This window comes from Eleutherodactylus coqui, chromosome 7 (genome assembly GCF_035609145.1).
Source record: "Eleutherodactylus coqui strain aEleCoq1 chromosome 7, aEleCoq1.hap1, whole genome shotgun sequence".
NCBI lineage: Eukaryota > Metazoa > Chordata > Amphibia > Anura > Eleutherodactylidae > Eleutherodactylus > Eleutherodactylus coqui.
This window is the reverse complement of record NC_089843.1, coordinates 223,933,474-223,955,357: the sequence shown is the minus strand read 5'-3', so window position 1 is coordinate 223,955,357 and position 21,884 is coordinate 223,933,474.

Here is a 21,884-nt window from a genome sequence, read left to right as displayed (position 1 = left end):
GGTCATTGGACATTTAGAGGACGTGAAAGTAGAGGCAGAGGAAGAAAAAGAGGTAGGATGCGGCTCGGGGATTTAAATGTGTGTTTGAATTATGGGAAATCTGGTGATTTTGCCCGAGAATGCCCTGAGAAATAATGTTCTCAGGCACCTTGGGGAAAAATGACTAGGAGGGGTGGATGTACAACACTTGGAGGGGTGGATGTATAACACTTGGAGGATCTCTTGGCAATTTCTACTGCCTGAGATAGATCTCCAGGTGAATGGGCGGATGATTACTTTCCTGGTGGACTCAGGAGCCACCAGGGCATTAATACATCCCAATATGTACCCAATGTAAAATGTAGTAAGTCATATCATGGTAAGAGGGGTTAATAGCCAGACCCACAGGGAATCCCTCTCTGAACCAGTTATAACAGACCCAGAGACAAATAAGCCTGTGAATGTCAGATTATGTAGTCTTGAATATGTCCAGTAAAATTGTTGAGATGAGATATTATGATAAAATTAGGTATACCTTCACCAGAGTACCTCAGGGCTGCTGTGAATCTCCAACAGTTTTCTCCCAGGCTATGTCAGCAAACTTAGCCCAGTCCCAGCTTCCTAGAGGTAGTCAGCTACTACTGTATGTTGGTAGCTAACAGCAGACAGTAGAGAGAATTGTGGGGGTACACAGTCGCACCCTTGAGGTTTCTTTATGAGCAAGGCCATAAAGTAAGCAGGTAGAAACTCCAATACGGTCAGCAAATGGTTAGATATTTGGGGTATAACCTGTCAGATGAAGGTAGGCAAGCAATTCTGGAGGTCCCAAGACTACTAGCAAATGATGTCCTTTTTGGGAATGACGAACTTCTGCAGAGCCTGGATCCCAAATTCTGCATCTCTGACAGCGCTTCTTACCAGACTCATCTATGATGACCCTCTGGCTGCAGCTGACAGGATCCAGTGGGGGGCGCCCTCTGAGGAAGCCTTTGTCAGGTTAAAGCAGACTCTGGTGGGCACATCAGTCTTGGGGGCTGCCGAACTACAGCAAGCCCTTTGTGCTAACTGTTGACTCAAGGGAAGGATTTATGACCTCTGTGTTAACTCAGGAACACGGTGGGAAACAGACCTCTGGCATACTACTCTGCAGACTAGATCCAGTGGCCGAGCGCTCCCACCCTGCGTACAAGCGGTAGTAGCGGCAGCTGAAGCAGTGAGACCTTCTGCCACTATAGTGCTGTCCCCCCACTCACACTGAGTACCGCACGCAGTTAGTTATACTCATATCTCAGTCCTTCTAGACATCCCCCTGCAGGACACTACTGCTCACAGCCACACCTGACACCTGAGGGATGTACTACACTCCATCCATCTACCTTACTGCCTATTTCTTCAGACGGTCCTCCATACAACTGTCTAGGAGAGATGGCACATAAGGTCTGCAGGATGTATCTCTTGTACATGCTGAATACACTCTCTTTGTAGATAGGTTGTACATCTCCGCAAAAGAAAAAAAAAAACTATCTTACCTAAATTGTTCTTCAGATGTGCAGCAGTTTTGAGCCACGGCCTGTGTCATGTCTCAACAGGGGGGATGGTGGCACTCATAGCTAAAGTATTCACAGCCTATGGGTTTACAAACTACTCTAAAACATTTTGTTTGTCTTGTATTAAAACACAATGCAGAAGGGAATATAAGACCAGGAGGGGGCGCCCTCCTACACCTCAGTGTCCCTACACATATATATGGACTACAGCTAAACACAATGTACAGGGAATATAAGACCCGCAGGGCGCGCCGTCCGACACCTCAGTATCCATCCCAACACATATATATGGACTACAGCTAAACACAATGTACAGGGGAATAGAAGACCAGGAGGGGGCGCCGTCTGACACCTCACTATCCATCCTAACACATATATATGGACTACAGCTAAACACAATGTACAGGGAATATAAGACCAGCAGGGGGCGCCGTCCGACACCTCAGTATACATCCCAACACATATATATATAGACTACAGCTAAACACAATGTACAAGGAATATAAGACCAGCAGGGGGCGCCGTCCGACACCTCAGTATCCCTTCCAACACATTTGTATAGACTACAGGGAATTATACAAATGTGAAGGTAAGAAATACTGCCTAGTTATCATGGATGCTTTAGCCAAGTGGATAGAAGTGTTTCCCACAGGTCAGTCGGATGCAGCCACAGGGGCTAAAGCATCACTAAGGGAAATAATACCAGGTGATTGGGTTCTAATCAAGGTGAAAAAGAAAAAGAACTGGAAGACCCCAAAGTGGGAAGGACCTTACCAGGTACCACTTGTACTTACCAGGTACTGCTGACCACTCTTACTGCAATAAGGATTGCTGAACAGCAGATCTAGATTCACCAATCTCACTGTAATTGGGCAACACAGGCAGAGCAGGGATAGTGTGCCGAGGGGCTCTGGTTTAGCCCGCTACAAAGGGGGGGGGGGGGGGCACATTAGGTGGTCTCCGTCTCAACCCGGTGAAGAAATCCACACCCCTTCCCCAATGGCCTCCTTGGTAAGGACAAAAATGACATGAATAGCATTTCTTTTCGGTGTATTGGTGAGTCTGGGGAACGCTATCGATGACAGCCCTGAAATTGTCAGAGGTCATCATCATATTACCCGATGCTACATGATGGGGGATGCTGGGAGAGCTCTGAATGTAACTTTTATAGAAGGAGTGATGAGCACCATACTGGTAGATATGCTCCCTGACTTACTGACTGCAATCCCTGCTAGCCATCATAAACCGCTCCTGCAGTCATACCGTTTCTGCCGTCACATAGCTTAATGTCTGAACATTGTCTGTGTATATAATCCCTCACTCTCCACCCCCCCATACCGTGCACATCTCCAGCCCCTTTACCTTCTGTATCCCCCCATTACTTGTAGTATGTAAGCTCGTTGGAGCAGGACCCGCACCCCTATTGTTTCCATCAACTGATTACTATTAGAGATGAGCGAGCACCAAAATGCTCGGGTGCTCGTTACTCGGGACGAAATTATCTCGATGCTCGAGGGTTCGTTTCGAGTAACGAACCCCATTGAAGTCAATGGGCGACCCGAGCATTTTTGTATATCGCCGATGCTCGCTAAGGTTTTCATTTGTGAAAATCTGGGCAATTCAAGAAAGTGATGGGAACGACACAGCAACGGATAGGGCAGGCGAGGGACTACATGTTGGGCTGCATCTCAAGTTCACAGGTCCCACTATTAAGCCACAATAGCGGCAAGAGTGGGCCCCCCCCCTCCCAACAACTTTTACTTCTGAAAAGCCCTCATTAGCAATACATACCTTAGCTAAGCACCACACTACCTCCAACAAAGCACAATCACTGCCTGCATGACACTCCGCTGCCACTTCTCCTGGGTTACATGCTGCCCAACCCCCCCCCCCCCCCCGCACGACCCAGTGTCCACAGCGCACACCAAAGTGTCCCTGCGCAGCCTTCAGCTGCACTCATGCCACACGCTGGCCTCATAGCCACACCACCCTCATGTCTATTTATAAGTGCGTCTGCCATGAGGAGGAACCGCAGGCACACACTGCAGAGGGTTGGCACGGCTAGGCAGCGACCCTCTTTAAAAGGGGCGGGGCGATAGCCCACAATGCTGTACAGAAGCAATGAGAAATATAATCCTGTGCCACCGCCATCAGGAGCTGCACACGTGGGCATAGCAATGGGGAACCTATGTGCCACACACTATTCATTCTGTCAAGGTGTCTGCATGCCCCAGTCAGACCGTGGTTTTTTATAAATAGTCACAGGCAGGTACAACTCCGCAATGGGAATTCCGTGTGCACCCACAGCATGGGTGGCTCCCTGGAACCCACCGGCTGTACATAAATGTATCCCATTGCAGTGCCCATCACAGCTGAGGTAACGTCCGATTAAATGCAGGTGGGCTTCGGCCCACACTGCATGCCCCAGTCACACTGGGGTTCTTTAGAAGTGGACACATGCAGTTACAACTCCCTGTGGACCCACAGCATGGGTGGCTCCCTGGAACTCACCGGCAGTACATAAATATATCCCATGGCATTGCCCAGCACAGCTGATGTAACGTCAGCTTTAATGCAGGTGGGCAAAAAATTAATTGGATTACACTGTAGGCGAGGGCCCCAAAAAATTGGTGTACCAGCAGTACTAATGTACGTCAGAAAAATTGCCCATGCCCAACCAAGAGGGCAGGTGAAACCCATTAATCGCTTTGGTTAATGTGGCTTAATTGCTAACTAGGCCTGGAGGCAGCCCAGTTAAAATAAAAATTGGTTGAGGTGAAAGTTTCAATGCTTTAATGATCATTGAAACATATAAAAATTGTTTACAAAAATTATATGAGTGAGCCTTGTGAGCCTAAGAAAAATTGACCGTTCGGCGTGATTACGTCAGGTTTCAGGAGGAGGAGCAGGAGGAGGAATAGAATACACAGATTGATGAAGCTAAAAGGTCCCCGTTTTTGATGGTGATAGAGAACAATGCTTCCATCTGCGGGTGCAGCCTACGTATTGTTTAGGTATCGCTGCTGTCCGCTGGTGGAGAACAGAAGTCTGGTGAAATCCAGGCTTTGTTCATCTTGATGAGTGTAAGCCTGTCGGCACTGTCGGTTGACAGGCGGGTACGCTTATCTGTGATGATTCCCCCAGCCGCACTAAACACCCTCTCTGACAAGACGCTAGCCGCAGGACAAGCAAGCACCTCCAGGGCATACAGCGCGAGTTCAGGCCACGTGTCCAGCTTCGACACCCAGTAGTTGTAGGGGGCAGAGGCGTCACGGAGGAAGGTCGTGCGATCGGCTATGTACTCCCTCACCATCCTTTTACAGTGCTCCCGCCGACTCAGCCTTGACTGGGGAGCGGTGACACAGTCTTGCTGGGGAGCCAGAAAGCTGTCAAAGGCCTTAGAGAGTGTTCCCCTGCCTGTGCTGTACATGCTGCCTGATCTCTGCGCCTCCCCTGCTACCTGGCCCTCGGAACCGCGCTTTCGCCACTAGCGCTGTCGGGTGGGAATTTTACTATCAGTTTGTCTGCCAGGGTCCTGTGGTATAGCATCACTCTTGAACCCCTTTCCTCTTCGGGTATGAGAGTGGAAAGGTTCTCCTTATACCGTGGGTCGAGCAGTGTGTACACCCAGTAATCCGTAGTGGCCAGAATGCGTGTAACGCGAGGGTCACGAGAAAGGCATCCTAACAGGCAAGCAGCATGGGTACCCTCAGCAGTGGGCCAAGCTGTCTCTTCCCCCTCCTCCTCATGCTCCTCCTCCTCCTCCTCAATGCGCTGAGATATAGACAGGAGGGTGCTCTGACTGTCAGGGTAATAAAATATTCTAAGTACAGCACCAATCGGGCCCACCCCACTTGCCCGCTGCCGGCGATAAGAAGAAAACACCACACGGAGGTCTGGTATAGTTTCTCACACGGGACATGGCTGCGCTTGCCGACGTGCTTTATTACAGATTACATGAGATCTTATACCCTTTGTCCCATCACCAACAAGGGGTGATGGGCTTATAACCATATATGGGCAGTCCGGATTTCAGGCCTGAGACAGTGAAAATTGTGTACATAGTGGAACATCTTGATATTGCGCTTCTGGGAAATCGGCCAAGTACACGCGGCCTTGTGTCTGGTTCCGTATCTTCTCTGAATTTCTAGAACATCTCTCTCAGCCTTCTAAAGCCTTGGAATATCTGATGTAAGGCGACATATAAGTTTTTTTTTCATTTGGAATTGAATAAAACTTGCATATAGGTATAAAGCATAAAAAAAACATATGGCAATATATATATATATCCTCACAAACCCCCCTAAAAAACTTAATATGGAGATCAAGCATCAGACTTTGCACTCTTCCTCGGTCGTCTCTCCCTTGCGTCAGGGTTTCTCCACTGCCCGTAAGTCCCTACTCCTAAAAGGGAGGGATCCCTACCTCACCTCAGAAGGAGGCCATGGATTCCCTGGGCTTATTTCCGGGCATCCATACCCTCTATCTGTACGAGTTAACACCCCGCAGGGTGTGCCCTCGCCGGGACCTAAGGTCTTCTGCACTTTCCCTAGGCAAATGGGAATTCCACTGACAGTCCATCTTATGAGACTGGGACAGACACAGTACTAGTCCATCTCTCCATTCTTCTGGTAACGTACGTGGTTGGCATTATCGGAACTGGCTCTTCATCTTTTTCAAACAAGGGAAATTTTGGTGTCATTAAAGGGATAATACACAAACAGGAAATTACATACCCCACCTCTTTCTGCTAAAATCATATCCAGGGCCACTCTATTTTGGAACGCCATGGATGCAGTGGGCCCTAACTGGTTAGCTAACCCTTGTAAAGCATCTCTGGTGTAGTTTACAAACCTCTGCTGATTGTAATAGATATAATTCATCTAATCTACATTATTATTAACAGTGACAATAGCAAATAAGGACTCAAAACCTGCTTTAACCTGATCTCTAGAATTAAATTAATCTGGCACCCCCCTTGGCACTCCTATTGTATCTATGTATACATGTGGATCAAAGTTACCACCTGGAGCGTCAACGTCTCTCTTAGCACGATGCGGTGTTGGATTCTCACCCTCAGTGTAGGCTTCATATTGCACATTTGATTGTATTAATTTGTTCTGAAACAGGGGGCTAGTGTACAGTAGTCAAAGGTGTGTGTTAGAGGAATTGTACCACATTATAGCATGTAAAGGATATGCAGGATCATTAGTTTTTTCAGTGCGAAGTGTGGATCCAAGTGGGCTTTCCTTCAAGCTTGACTGCAGTTGGGTGAACAACATCTGGTAAGGACATTCAAACCGGGTTTCTCTCTCAAACCTTTTTTACATAGACCCTGTCACCTGGTTTCAGATTGTGACACTCATCTGTAGGACCTGGGAGAAAAGCAGAGACTACAGAATGCATTATTAACAATTCCTTGGAGAGGCTCATGACAAAATTAACAAGAAAATCATTCCCCAAACTCAGCTACTGTGGCATGTACCCTCCTAAGAAAAAGAAAAACTAATGAAAGACACTCAATTCAAGATTTACCCGTTTCCTCTATTGTCTTTTGTATCTACTTTCCCCTACTCCGCGGATGGTAGTGTGTGTGAAAAGCCTGGAATATACCCAAAAACAGACATGATGTGTTGCATTATTTCACCTGTGAAGTGTGTACCTTTGTTTGACTCAATCACTTCCGGTACCCCGTATCTGCAGATTACCTCATTCATGAGCTTCTTTGCGGTTACCTGCTTATTTACTTTGGTAACAGAGTAGGTCTCCAACCTGAAAAACATCAACAACAACAAGCACATATTCATGCTTCCCAACAGGTGGGAGCTGAGTGTAGCCAATTTGCAATCCCTGAAATGGGTAAAGTGGTCTAGGCAAGTGTGGTGTGGCAAATTTTACTTCTGCCCTGTTGCTTACGGCAAAGATCATGCAAAACTGGACAAATGATGCAGCAGCTACAGAAAACCAAGGAGCCACCCGTCCTCGTTCAAGCGTCGACATCATTGCTGCTTTGAGAGGTGCGTCTTTTCGTGCGTCAGCTGGGCCATCATGAGGCACAGGGATCGTGGTAGGCAAGTGCTGTTGACTGTTCGCCATATGCCGTCCCTTTTTAGTCCATTTGTCTTTTTCTTCCTTGCTGGCTTGTAACTGTAAAGTCTTTAGCATATCAAAGTCCAAGTTCAAATCAAAGTCCAAGTTTTAGTCAAATTCTTCTTTTCTTCTGTTCTTCCACGGCTTCAGGGCTGCTGCCTTTGCTGTGTGGTCTGTGATGGCGTTGCCTCTCGCTTCTTTGGTGTAGGAATTGGTGTGAGCTTTCCACTTTGTCAGGTAGAAGTAGGGCCTCCGTGAGGCTCTGCACCGCTGCAACATTCTTAATTGGCTGTCCTGCTGTGGTAAAAAACTGTCTGGCCTTCCATGTTGGGCCGTAATCATGAGCTATGCCAAATGCATACCGGGAGTCAGTGTAAATGTTTGCCGTCTTACCTTCCTCCACTCTGCACGCCTCAGCGAGGGCTTTTAATTCCGCTTCTTGTACTGCGACATGCGGAGACATTCTGCTTTTTAGGACATCTTGTTGTGTAACCACCGTATATCCAGTGTGGAGTCGTCAATCACCCTGGTACCATCTATAAAAAACAACTCAAAATATGCATTGTTAGCAAGGGCTTTCAGTAACTTTTTAAAACTTAAACTTTCTTGTTGCATCACTGCTAGACAATCAGGCTGATATTCTATTTCAAAAAGATCAGAATCTTGTTGCAAAAAATTTAAAAATTAAAAAATGGCTTGCAAAAAATTTAAAAATGGCTGAATTTAAAAATGGCTGACTTGCAATACCTAGATCACCTATGCCTTCTCCTCCCCCCTTTGAAACAGGGTACTCAATTGGAACAATAGTACCCGGTTTAAGGTAGTACAACATTGTAAAAAGATTTGATGGATGCAGATAAGGCCTGTAAGATGTTAGCACCTATAACAGAAACATGAGGTACACCGGGGAAGAATAACCTACAAAACATCTACTAATATTGGAAATGTGAGATCCCTTTAAGTGAATTCATTATTAGTCTGTTCCTGCCTGCAATGGAATGTATTCTGCAGAGAAAAAACAAAACAAAAACTTTTACTAGCTGCTCAAGCGCCTCACCCCTCCCTTGTGCAAGAGGGATGAAACATTACTACGTACTATTACATCATCTAGCTCCACCCCTTCGATATTGGCTCCGTGCGTCCGTCTTCTCAGCTCATTTCAGCTTAACAGTCCAAGCATCCACATCTCAACCAAGCAAAGTCCCATGCATGGGGAGGACTTTTATCCCCAGTCAATACCTGCATCACACATTCCACCACAGCTTGAACACGGGTTACTAACTCTCATCCATTCATGCTCTCAAGTTTGCTCCGTCACCCCCCTATTGAAGGTGTACCAGTACATACAGATGCACGGACAAAAAAAAAGTTTGACAAACATACATACATCAGTTGAAAAACATTGAGGTGAGTGCTTTTAATGTTATAAAGTACATGATTCTATTGAGATGAGATTGTGAATGAGCGCTATCTTTGACAAATTATGTGAAAAAGTTTGCTGAGTGACTGAGATATTCTATATTTCTTATCTACTGAAGCTATTATATGTTATATTAAACGCTGAAGTATTTTAGAATCTCTGGGTATTTTTCAGCCTCCCTTGTGACCCTGAGCTCAGAGTGAATCTGAAAGCCCCCACCTTTTTAAAACATACTGTTATCTCTCCGCGAATATGAAACACAGACTGAATAAGTTTTAGCTTAAACTATTGCCTGCATTTTGAAATCATAATTACAGCGCAACATGTTCTTCATTTTCAACCCCTGTGTAAGTAAGAATATAACTTAGAAATTGCTATATTTCCCTGCCTACTAAGACAGTATAACTAATTAAATTCATTTCAATTCATTGTAAGCAAGCAGAGACATTAACCAAGGTTGTTATTGCATTTTCTCTTTCGCTGTTATCTTCCGACCTTGAAAACTAGACAGACTGAACACAAGCTCGCAGCTACATGTCAACAATCTTTCTCATCTAAAAGCAAGCTCAGTTAACTATTTGCACATTCAGTATATACATATATATATATACACACATATATATCCACCTGGTATGGATTATACATCTTATACACCTTTTACTCTCTCTTTACCAACAAATCACATGCATTGTAACTTTCTTATCGACTTGCTTGTTTCTTATACTTCTCTCCCTTACCTAACTGCCAATATAACCTTCAATAGACACTCTCCTGACGCCCTCTTGATCACTTACTGTACTTTTCAACATTTCACTTACGGATACTTTCTTAAACAAATAATGTGTACATACTTATCTTACTCTGACTGTCTCTTTCTCTCCTAGCAAACCTTGGTCTTCCAAGGCACCTCTCGGTCCTAAAGACCTCCTCCCAGACACCATTTTGTAATCTGCCGTGCGGGTCGGTGTCACACATTTTCATTAGAGTTTTCTTACATTTTACAAATTCATCCACACGGCGGCAGCCCTTGAGGGGCTCTATCTTCTTTAATAAGATCTTACGCATATTACAACAACAACAATAATAATAATAACACGCTCCATAGAGTGCATCCTTCTGACCCGAATTGTCAGCCCCTTATATACCGGCAAGACAACCGAAGGCATCTTCTTCCATGGAACCAATCTCATAGAGAGCATCCCTCTCAGCTAAACCATCAACAACTAAACTAAACTAAAACGGAGGGTTCCTTCGTCTATGGGACCTGTCTTACAGAGTGCTTCCCTCTCCTCTAAACCATTAACGACTAAATAAACTCAAACGGAGGGTTCCTTCGTCTGTGAGACCAAATGAAAAGTAAGAGAAAAAAAAAATTCTGCAGATACAACAAACAATCTCCACTATCGCTAAAACGCTACGGACTTCAACAACAAATAGACTATAGACTAGTTTCTGGGTGAGCCATTGGTGCGCATATCACGGTCAGTGGTCCATGATGGCAAACCCGGAGCCCACACGAGTTACCGTGTAGAACTCTTAACCCAACCCGTCCGGTCACAAACCACAGATAGTCAGTCCTGCTGCAAGACTCGCAGTAAAACACAACATAAATATATGCCGGCCTTACCTGGAGTTCTAAGTGAGTTGATCAGGCTCGGTTTGCAGCAGGACGGCTTCCCCGTGACGTGGATCCGGGTGAATTGCGCTGTAAGCTCCTGGTTTTACCGCCCCAGTTGGTTGCGCCATTTATCAGGGTAATAAAATATTCTAAGTACAGCACCAATCGGGCCCACCCCACTTGCCCGCTGCCGGCGATAAGAAGAAAACACCACACGGAGGTCTGGTATAGTTTCTCACACGGGACATGGCTGCGCTTGCCGACGTGCTTTATTACAGATTACATGAGATCTTATACCCTTTGTCCCATCACCAACAAGGGGTGATGGGCTTATAACCATATATGGGCAGTCCGGATTTCGGGCCTGAGACAGTGAAAATTGTGTACATAGTGGAACATCTTGATATTGCGCTTCTGGGAAATCGGCCAAGTACACGCGGCCTTGTGTCTGGTTCCGTATCTTCTCTGAATTTCTAGAACATCTCTCTCAGCCTTCTAAAGCCTTGGAATATCTGATGTAAGGCGACATATAAGTTTTTTTTTCATTTGGAATTGAATAAAAAACTTGCATATAGGTATAAAGCATAAAAAAAACATATGGCAATATATATATATATCCTCACATGACTATCCAGCGACATACTGTTTTCCCCCGCCTCTGTTTCCGAGCGCAAAGCATCTGCCTTTATGCTTTGCAGGGAACTTCTCAAGAGGCATAGCAGAAGAATGGTGACGCTAATGATTGCAGCATCGCCGCTCACCATCTGGGTAGACTCCTCAAAGTTTCCAAGGACCTGGCAGATGTCTGCCAACCAAGCCCAATCTTCTGTAAAGAATTGAGGAGGCTGACTCCCACTGCGCCGCCCATGTTGGAGTTGGTATTCCACTATAGCTCTACGCTGCTCATAGAGCCTGGCCAACATGTGGAGCGTAGAGTTCCACCGTGTGGGCACGTCGCACAGCAGTCGGTGCACTGGCAGCTTAAAGTGATGTTGCAGGGTGCGCAGGGTGGCAGCGTCCGTGTGGGACTTGCGGAAATGTGCGCAGAGCCGGCGCACCTTTCCGAGCAGGTCTGACAAGCGTGGGTAGCTTTTCAGAAAGCGCTGAACCACCAAATTAAAGACGTGGGCCAGGCATGGCACGTGCGTGAGACTGCCGAGCTGCAGAGCCGCCACCAGGTTACGGCCATTGTCACACACGACCATGCCCGGTTGGAGGCTCAGCGGCGCAAGCCAGCGGTCGGTCTGCTCTGTCAGACACTGCAGCAGTTCGTGGGCCGTGTGCCTCTTCTCTCCTAAGCTGAGTAGTTTCAGCACGGCCTGCTGACGCTTGCCCACCGCTGTGCTGCCACGCCGCGCGACACCGACTGCTGGCAACGTGCTGCTGCTGACACATCTTGATTGCGAGACAGAGGTTGCGTAGGAGGAGGAGGGTGGTTTAGTGGAGGAAGCATACACCGCCGCAGATACCACCACCGAGCTGGGGCCCGCAATTCTGGGGGTGGGTAGGACGTGAGCGGTCCCAGGCTCTGACTCAGTCCCAGCCTCCACTAAATTCACCCAATGTGCCGTCAGGGAGATATAGTGGCCCTGCCTGCCTGTGCTTGTCCACGTGTCCGTTGTTAAGTGGACCTTGGCAGTAACCGCGTTGGTGAGGGCGCGTACAATGTTGCGGGAGACGTGGTCGTGCAGGGCTGGGACAGCACATTGGGAAAAGTAGTGGCGACTGGGAACTGAGTAGCGCGGGGCCGCCGCCGCCATCATACCTTTGAAAGCCTCCGTTTCCACAACCCTATACAGCAGCATCTCCAGGCTGATAAATTTGGCAATGTGCATGTTTAACGCTTGAGCGTGCGGGTGCGTGGCGGCATACTTGCGCTATAACACTTGCGCTAGCGACGGCTGGACGGTGCGCTTAGAGACATTGGTGGATGGGGCCGAGCGCAGCGGAGGTGAGGGTGTGGGTGCAGGCCAGGAGACGGTAGTGCCTGTGTCCTGAGAGGAGGGTTGGATCTCAGTGGCAGGTTGGGGCACAGGGGGAGAGGCAGCGGTACAAACCGGAGGCGGTGAACGGCCTTCGTCCCACCTTGTGGGGTGCTTGGCCATCATATGTCTGCGCATGCTGGTGGTGGTGAGGCTGGTGGTGGTGGCTCCCCGGCTGATCTTGGCGCGACAAAGGTTGCACACCACTGTTTGTCGGTCGTCTGCACTCTCAGTGAAAAACTGCCAGACCTTTGAGCACCTCGGCCTCTGCAGGGTGGCATGGCGCGAGGGGGCGCTTTGGGAAACAGTTGGTGGATTATTCGGTCTGGCCCTGCCTCTACCCCTGGCCACCGCACTGCCTCTTCCAACCTGCCCTGCTGCTGCACTTGTCTCCCCCTCTGAAGACCTGTCCTCAGTAGGCGTTGCAAACCAGGTGGGGTCAGTCACCTCATCATCCTGCTGCTCTTCCTCCGAATCCTCTGTGCGCTCCTCCCTCGGACTTACTCATATTACTACTACCTGAGGGATAGACAACTGTGTCTCATCGTCATCGTCCTCCTCACCCACTAAAAGCTCTTGAGACAGTTGCCGGAAGTCCCCAGCCTCATCCCCCGGACCCCGGGAACTTTCCAAAGGTTGGGCATCGGTCACGACAAACTCCTCCGGTGGGAGAGGAACCATTGCTGGCCATTCTGGGCAGGGGCCCGGGAACAGTTCCTGGGAGTCTGCCTGCTCCTCAGAATGTGTCATTGTAATGGAGTGAGGAGGCTGGGAGGAAGGAGGAGCAGCAGCCAGAGGATTCAGAGTTGCAGCAGTGGACGGCGCAGAACTCTGGGTGGTCGATAGATTGCTGGATGCACTTTCTGCCATCCACGACAGGACCTGCTCACTTTCTAATGAAGGTCTACCGCGTGGACCCATTAAATGTGCGATGAATGTGGGGATGCCAGAAACGTGCCTCTCTCCTAATCCCGCAGCAGTCGGCTGCGATACACCTGGATCAGGAGCTCGGCCTGTGCCCACACCCTGACTTGGGCCTCCGCGTCCTCGGCCGCGTCCACGTCCTCTAGGCCTACCCCTACCCCTCAGCATGGTGTATTACCAGTAGTGCAGAAACAGAATGCTGTAATTAAATGTGCCGCTTATTGGCCTGTGGTTGGAGGCTGACTTCCCTTACGGAACGCACAGCAGAGCCAGGAAACAATTTTGGCGCAAGCCTGCTGTAACACTTAGCTGGCTGCGTATGAATTAGGACAACTACCCCCAGCAGAGACCCAGTACACTTGTGGACAGGAATACAGCGGTGATGTAAGAGGCAACACAGAGGCAGGAAAGAATTTTGCGCAAGCCTGCTGTAACACTTAGCTGGCTGCGTATGAATAAGGACAACTACCCCCAGCAGAGACCCAGTACACTTGTGGACAGGAATACAGCGGTGATGTAAGAGGCAACACAGAGGCAGGAAAGAATTTTGCGCAAGCCTGCTGTAACACTTAGCTGGCTGCGTATGAATTAGGACAACTACTCCCAGCAGAGACCCAGTACACTTGTGGACAGGAATACAGCGGTGATGTAAGAGGCAACACAGAGGCAGGAAAGAATTTTGCGCAAGCCTGCTGTAACACTTAGCTGGCTGCGTATGAATTAGGACAACTACCCCCAGCAGAGACCCAGTACACTGAGGACGGTCACAGGCAGCCCAAATAGATTTTTTTCCCCAAATGTTTTTGGAAAGGCCCACTGCCTATATACACTAAATATGTTTTCTGTCCCTACCTCACAACTACTGGCCCTGGACAATGTAAAATTCCTGCAGACTGTTTTACTGTGGACAGGAATACAGCGGTGATGTAAGAGGCAACACAGAGGCAGGAAAGAATTTTGCGCAAGCCTGCTGTAACACTTAGCTGGCTGCGTATGAATTAGGACAACTACCCCCAGCAGAGACCCAGTACACTAAGGACGGTCACAGGCAGCCCAAATAGATTTTTTTTCCCAAATGTTTTTGGAAAGGCCCACTGCCTATATACACTAAATATGCCTTCTGTCCCTGCCTCACCACTACTGGCCCTGGACAATGTAAAATTACTGCAGGACGCAATGCTCTGCACGGCCGATATACAAAAAAAAAAAAAAGTGCAACACTGCAAAAAGCAGCCTCCACACTACTGCACACGGTCAGATGTGGCCCTAAGAAGGACCGTTGGGGTTCTTGAAGCCTAAAATCACTCCTAACGCTCTCCCTATAGCAGCTCCACCATCAGCAGCACTTTCCCTGAGCTATGTCAGAATGCATCTGTGGCGAGCTGCGGGAGGGGCCGATTTTTATACTCGGGTGACACCTGATCTCGCCAGCCACTCACTGCAGGGGGGTGGTATAGGGCTTGAACGTCGCAGGGGGAAGTTGTAATGCCTTCCCTGTCTTTGTATTGGCCAGAAAAGCGCGCTAACGTCTCAGAGATGAAAGTGAAAGTAACCCGAACATCGCATGGTACTCGTCACGAGTAACGAGCATCTCGAACACGCTAATACTCGAACGAGTATCAAGCTCGGACGAGTACGTTTGCTCATCTCTAATTACTATGTAACCGTGGTTCTGTAGTGTTTGTACTTTTGTCTTTCTGTATTCCCTCTGTCTATGTAAGCGCTGCGGAACATGTTGCCGTTATACACATAAAGATTATTATAGATATGTGTCAGATGAGGGACTTGTTGGCATTTTACACAAAGGAATAAGGCGTGGCTAGCTGCTTGCCTGGCTTGATCGTACTCTTAGTCAGGCCACGTCCCTGGCGGCCATCTTAGTGAGGTGGACATCTTTCACACCAGTGTTTTATAGCGGCTATTTTGCCGAAAGCTAATACAGTGGGCCAGTGTGGAAGGGTGAGGAGAGAAGGACCAGTGTGGATGGGTGAGAGCGGGTCAATGTGGAAGGGTGAGAAGAGCGGGCCAGTGTGGATGGGTGAGGAGAGCGGGCCGGTGTGGATGGGTGAGGAGAGCGGGTCAGTGTGGATGGGTGAGAGCGGGTCAATGTGGAAGGGTGAGGAGAGCAGGAACTGTGAATGGATGGGGAGAGCAGGCTGGTGTGGATGGGTGAGGAGAGTGGGCCGCTGTGGATGGGTGAGGAGCGCGGGCCAGTGTGGATGGGTGAAGAGAGAAGGGGCGTTGTGGACGTCTTTCACACCAGTGTTTTATAGCGGCTATTTTGCCGTGATAAGACGTCGGCCAAAAGTGGTGACTATCTGAAGCATCTTATTCCAATGCATCTGTTCAGACGGGCGATCTTCTTGCGTGTTAAATCAGCCATTCAGAAAAGAAAGAGAATACGGTGGGCCAGTGTGGAAGGGTGAGGAGAGACGGGATGGTGTGGATGGGTGAGGAGAGCGGGCCGGTGTGGAAGGGTGAGGAGACAAGGGCCGGTGTGGATGGGTGAGGAGAGCGGGCACCTGTGGAAAGGTTAGGAGAGCGGGCTGGTGTGGATGGGTGAGGAGAGCGGGCCAGTGTGGAAGGGTGAGGAGAGAAGGGCCGGTGTGGATGGGTGAGCGGAGCGGGCCAGTGTGAAAGGGTGAGGAGAAAAGGGCCGGTGTGGATGGGTGAGCGGAGCGGGCCAGTGTGAAAGGGTGAGGAGAAAAGGGCCGGTGTGGATGGGTGAGGAGAGCGGGCACCTGTGGAAAGGTTAGGAGAGCGGGCTGGTGTGGATGGGTGAGGAGAGCGGGCCAGTGTGGAAGGGTGAGGAGAGAAGGGCCGGTGTGGATGGGTGAGCGGAGCGGGCCAGTGTGAAAGGGTGAGGAGAAAAGGGAAGGTATGACTGGATGAGGCAAGCGGGCTGGTGTGGATGGGTGAGGAGAGCAGGCCACTGTGAATGGATGGGGAGAGCAGGCCGGTGTGGATGGGTGAGGAGAGTGGGCCGCTGTGGATGGGTTAGGAGCGCGGGCCAGTGTGGAAGGGTGAGGAGAGAAGGGCCGTTGTGGACATCTTTCACACCACTGTTTTATAGCGGCTATTTTGCCATGACAAGACGTCGGCCAAAACTGGTGACTAAGTGAAGCATCTGATTCCAATGCATCTGTTTAGACGGGCGATCTTCTCGCGTGTTAAATCAGCCATTCAGAAAAGAAAGCGAATACGGTGGGCCAATGTGGAAGGGTGAGGAGAGCGGGCCGGTGTGGAAGGGTGAGGAGAGAAGGGCCGCTTTGGATAGGTTAGGAGAGCGGGCTGGTGTGGATGGGTGAGGAGAGCGGGCCAGTGTGGAAGGGTGAGGAGAGAAGGGCCGCAGTGGATGGGTGAGGAGAGCGGGCCAGTGTGGAAGGGTGAGGAGAGAAGGGCCGCTGTGGATGGGTGAGGAGCGCAGGCAAGTGTGGAAGGGTGAGGAGAGAAGGGCCGCTGTGGATGGGTGAGGAGCGCAGGCCAGTGTGGAAGGGTGAGGAGAGAAGGGCCGGTGTGGACGTCTTTCACGCCAGTGTTTTATAGCGGCTATTATGCCGTGATAAGACGTCGGCCAAAACTGGTGACTAAGTGAAGCATCTGGTTCCAATGCATCTGTTCAGAAGGGAGATCTTCTCGCGTGTTAAATCAGCCATTCAGAAAAGAAAGCGAATACGGTGGGCCAGTGTGGAAGGGTGAGAAGGACCGATGTGGATGGGTGAGGAGAGCGGGCCGGTGTGAATGGGTGAGGGGAGCGGGCCGGTGTGAATGGGTGAGGGGAGCGGGCTGTTGTGGACGGGTAAGAGACGCGGGCCGGTGTGGACGAGTGCGGAGAGCAGGCAGCTCTGGATGGATGAGGAGTGCGGGCAGGTGTTGATGGGTTAGGAGCGTGGGCTGGTGTGGATGGGTGAGGAGAGTGGGCCGGTGTGAATGGGTGAGGAGAGCAGGCCAGTGTGGATGGGTGAGGAGAGTGGGCCGGTGTGGATGGGTGAGGAGAGTGGGCCGGTGTGGATGGGTGAGGAGAGTGGGCCGGTGTGGATGGGTGAGAAGAGCGAGCCGGTGTGGAAGGGTGAGGAGAGAAGGGCCGGTGTGGATGGATGACGAGAGCGGGCTGGTGTGGATGGGTGAAGAGAGCGGACCAGTGTGGAAGGGTGAGGAGAGAAGGACCGGTGTGGATGGGTGAGGAGAGTGGGCCGCTGTGGATGGGTGAGGAGCGCGGGGAGGTGTGGAAAGGGGAGGAGAGAAAGGCCGGTGTGGATGGGTGAGGAGAGCGGGCCACTGTGAATGGGTGAGGAGAGCGGGCCACTGTGAATCGATGGGGAGAGCTGGCCACTGTGAATGGATGGGGAGAGCTGGCCACTGTGAATGGATGGGGAGAGCTGGCCAGTGTGGAAGGGTGAGGAGAGAAGGGCCGGCGTGGACGTCTTTCACACCAGTGTTTTATAGCGGCTATTTTGCCATGATAAGACGTCGGCTAAAACTGGTGACTAAGTGAAGCATCTGGTTCCAATGCATCTGTTTAGACGGGCGATCTTCTCACGTGTTAAATCAGCCATTCAGAAAAGAAAGTGAATACGGTGGGCCAGTGTGGGTGAGAAGGGCCGGTGTGGATGGGTGAGGAGAGAGGGGCCGGTGTGGATGGGTGAGGAGAGCGGGCCGCTGTGGATAGGTTAGGAGAGCTGTGTGGGTAGGTAAGGAGAGTGGGCCGGTGTGGATGGGTTAGGAGAGCGGGCCTGTGTGGAAGGGTGAGGAGAGAGGGGCCGGTGTGGATGGGTTAGGAGAGCGGGCCGCTGTGGATGGGTGAAGAGAGAAGGGCCGTTGTGGATGGGTGAGGAGAGAGGGGCCGCTGTGGATGGGTGAGGAGCGCAGGCCAGTGTGGAAGGGTGAGGAGAGAAGGGCCGGTGTGGACGTCTTTCACGCCAGTGTTTTATAGCGGCTATTTTGCCGTGATAAGACGCCGGCCAAAACTGGTGACTATCTGAGGCATTTGGTTCCAATGCATCTGTTCAGACGGGCGATCTTCTCGCGTGTTAAATCAGCCATTCAGAAAAGAAAGCGAATATGGTGGGCCAGTGTGGAAGGGTGAGGAGAGACGGGATGGTGTGGATGGGTGAGGAGAGCGGGCCGGTGTGGAAGGGTGAGGAGACAAGGGCCGGTGTGGATGGGTGAGGAGACAAGGGCCGGTGTGGATGGGTGAGGAGACAAGGGCCGGTGTGGATGGGTGAGGAGACAAGGGCCGGTGTGGATGGGTGAGGAGACAAGGGCCGGTGTGGATGGGTGAGGAGAGCGGGCTGGTGTGGACGGGTAAGAGACGCCGGCCGGTGTGGACGAGTGCGGAGAGCAGGCCGCTCTGGATGGATGAGGAGCGCGGGCAGGTGTTGATGGGTTAGGAGCGTGGGCTGGTGTGGATGGGTGAGGAGAGCGGGCTGGTGTGGAAGGCTGAGGAGAGAAGGGTCGGTATGGATGGGTGAGGAGAGCAGGCCAGTGTGGAAGGCTGAGGAGAGAAGGGCCGGTATGGATGGGTGAGGAGAGTGGGCCGGTGTGAATGGGTGAAAAGAGCGGGCCAGTGTGGATGGGTGAGGAGAGAAGGGCCGGTGTGGATGGGTGAGGAGAGCGGACCAGTGTGGAAGGGTGAGGAGAGAAGGGCCGGTGTGGATGGGTGAGGAGAGAAGGGCCGGTGTGGATGGGTGAGGAGAGCGGACCAGTGTGGAAGGGTGAGGAGAGAAGGGCCGGTGTGGATGGGTGAGGAGAGAGGGGCCGGTGTGGATGGGTGAGGAGAGCGGGCCGCTGTGGATAGGTTAGGAGAGCTGTGTGGGTAGGTAAGGAGAGTGGGCCGGTGTGGATGGGTTAGGAGAGCGGGCCTGTGTGGAAGGGTGAGGAGAGAGGGGCCGGTGTGGATGGGTTAGGAGAGCGGGCCGCTGTGGATGGGTGAAGAGAGAAGGGCCGTTGTGGATGGGTGAGGAGAGAGGGGCCGCTGTGGATGGGTGAGGAGCGCAGGCCAGTGTGGAAGGGTGAGGAGAGAAGGGCCGGTGTGGACGTCTTTCACGCCAGTGTTTTATAGCGGCTATTTTGCCGTGATAAGACGCCGGCCAAAACTGGTGACTATCTGAGGCATTTGGTTCCAATGCATCTGTTCAGACGGGCGATCTTCTCGCGTGTTAAATCAGCCATTCAGAAAAGAAAGCGAATATGGTGGGCCAGTGTGGAAGGGTGAGGAGAGACGGGATGGTGTGGATGGGTGAGGAGAGCGGGCCGGTGTGGAAGGGTGAGGAGACAAGGGCCGGTGTGGATGGGTGAGGAGACAAGGGCCGGTGTGGATGGGTGAGGAGAGCGGGCTGGTGTGGACGGGTAAGAGACGCCGGCCGGTGTGGACGAGTGCGGAGAGCAGGCCGCTCTGGATGGATGAGGAGCGCGGGCAGGTGTTGATGGGTTAGGAGCGTGAGCTGGTGTGGATGGGTGAGGAGAGCGGGCTGGTGTGGAAGGCTGAGGAGAGAAGGGTCGGTATGGATGGGTGAGGAGAGCAGGCCAGTGTGGAAGGCTGAGGAGAGAAGGGCCGGTATGGATGGGTGAGGAGAGTGGGCCGGTGTGAATGGGTGAAAAGAGCGGGCCAGTGTGGATGGGTGAGGAGAGAAGGGCCGGTGTGGATGGGTGAGGAGAACGGACCAGTGTGGAAGGGTGAGGAGAGAAGGGCCGGTGTGGATGGGTGAGGAGAGAAGGGCCGGTGTGGATGGGTGAGGAGAGCGGACCAGTGTGGAAGGGTGAGGAGAGAAGGGCCGGTGTGGATGGGTGAGGAGAGCGGACCAGTGTGGAAGGGTGAGGAGAGAAGGGCCGGTGTGGATGGGTGAGGAGAGCGGACCAGTGTGGAAGGGTGAGGAGAGAAGGGCCGGTGTGGATGGGTGAGGAGAGAAGGGCCGGTGTGGATGGGTGAGGAGAGCGGACCAGTGTGGAAGGGTGAGGAGAGCGGACCAGTGTGGAAGGGTGAGGAGAGAAGGGCCGGTGTGGAAGGGTGAGGAGAGCGGACCAGTGTGGAAGGGTGAGGAGAGAAGGGCCGCTGTGGATGGGTGAGGAGAGCGGACCAGTGTGGAAGGGTGAGGAGAGAAGGGCCGCTGTGGATGGGTGAGGAGAGCGGACCAGTGTGGAAGGGTGAGGAGAGAAGGGCCGCTGTGGATGGGTGAGGAGAGCGGACCAGTGTGGAAGGGTGAGGAGAGAAGGGCCGCTGTGGATGGGTGAGGAGAGTGGGCCGCTGTGGATGGGTGAGGAGAGAAGGGCCGGTGTGGAAGGGTGAGGAGAGAAGGGCCGTTGTGGATGGGTGAGGAGAGAGGGGCCGGTGTGGAAGGGTGAGGAGAGAAGGGCCACTGTGGATGGGTGAGGAGAGCGGACCAGTGTGGAAGGGTGAGGAGAGAAGGGCCGCTGTGGATGGGTGAGGAGAGTGGGCCGCTGTGGATGGGTGAGGAGAGAAGGGCCGGTGTGGAAGGGTGAGGAGAGAAGGGCCGTTGTGGATGGGTGAGGAGAGAGGGGCCGGTGTGGAAGGGTGAGGAGAGAAGGGCCACTGTGGATGGGTGAGGAGAGCGGACCAGTGTGGATGGGTGAGGAGAGCGGACCAGTGTGGATGGGTGAGGAGAGAAGGGCCGGTGTGGACGTCTTTCACACCAGTGTTTTATAGCGGCTACTTTGCCATAATAAGACGTCGGCCAAAACTGGCGACCATCTGAGGCATCTGGTTCCAATGCATCTGTTCAGACGGGCGATCTCCTCGCGTGTTACATCAGCCATTCAGAAAAGATAGCGAACACGGTGCACACTCCAGCGGCCGCTTTTACGTGCAGCCGGAATAGGTACAACTTGCTGACCGTTCACATAGACTCCTATGAGAGCTGTCAGAAAAGGGGAGGGAGTTTAGAAGCGGCTCGCATTGCTAGTGTCCCTCCCCCTCCCAGGAGCTCCCATAGGCTGGGGAAGGAGTTTAGTGGCGGCTCGCGTTGCTAGAGCCCCTCACCCTCCCATAGGCTGGGGATGGAGTTTAGTGGCGGCTTGCGTTGCTAGTGTCCTCCTCCCCCCTCCGCTCCCATAGGCTGGGGACTTTAGTGGCGGCTCGCGTTGCTAGAGCCCCCTCACCCTCCCATAGGCTGGGGAGGGAGTTTAGTGGCGGCTCGTGTTGCTAGAGTCCCTCACCCTCACGGCAGCTCCTATAGGCTGGGGAGGGAGTTTATTGGCAGCTCGCGTTGCTAGAGTCCCTCCCCCTCCTGGCAGCTCCCATAGGCTGGGGAGGGAGTTTAGTGGCGGCTTGCGTTGCTAGAGTCCCTAACCCTCCCATAGGCTGGGAA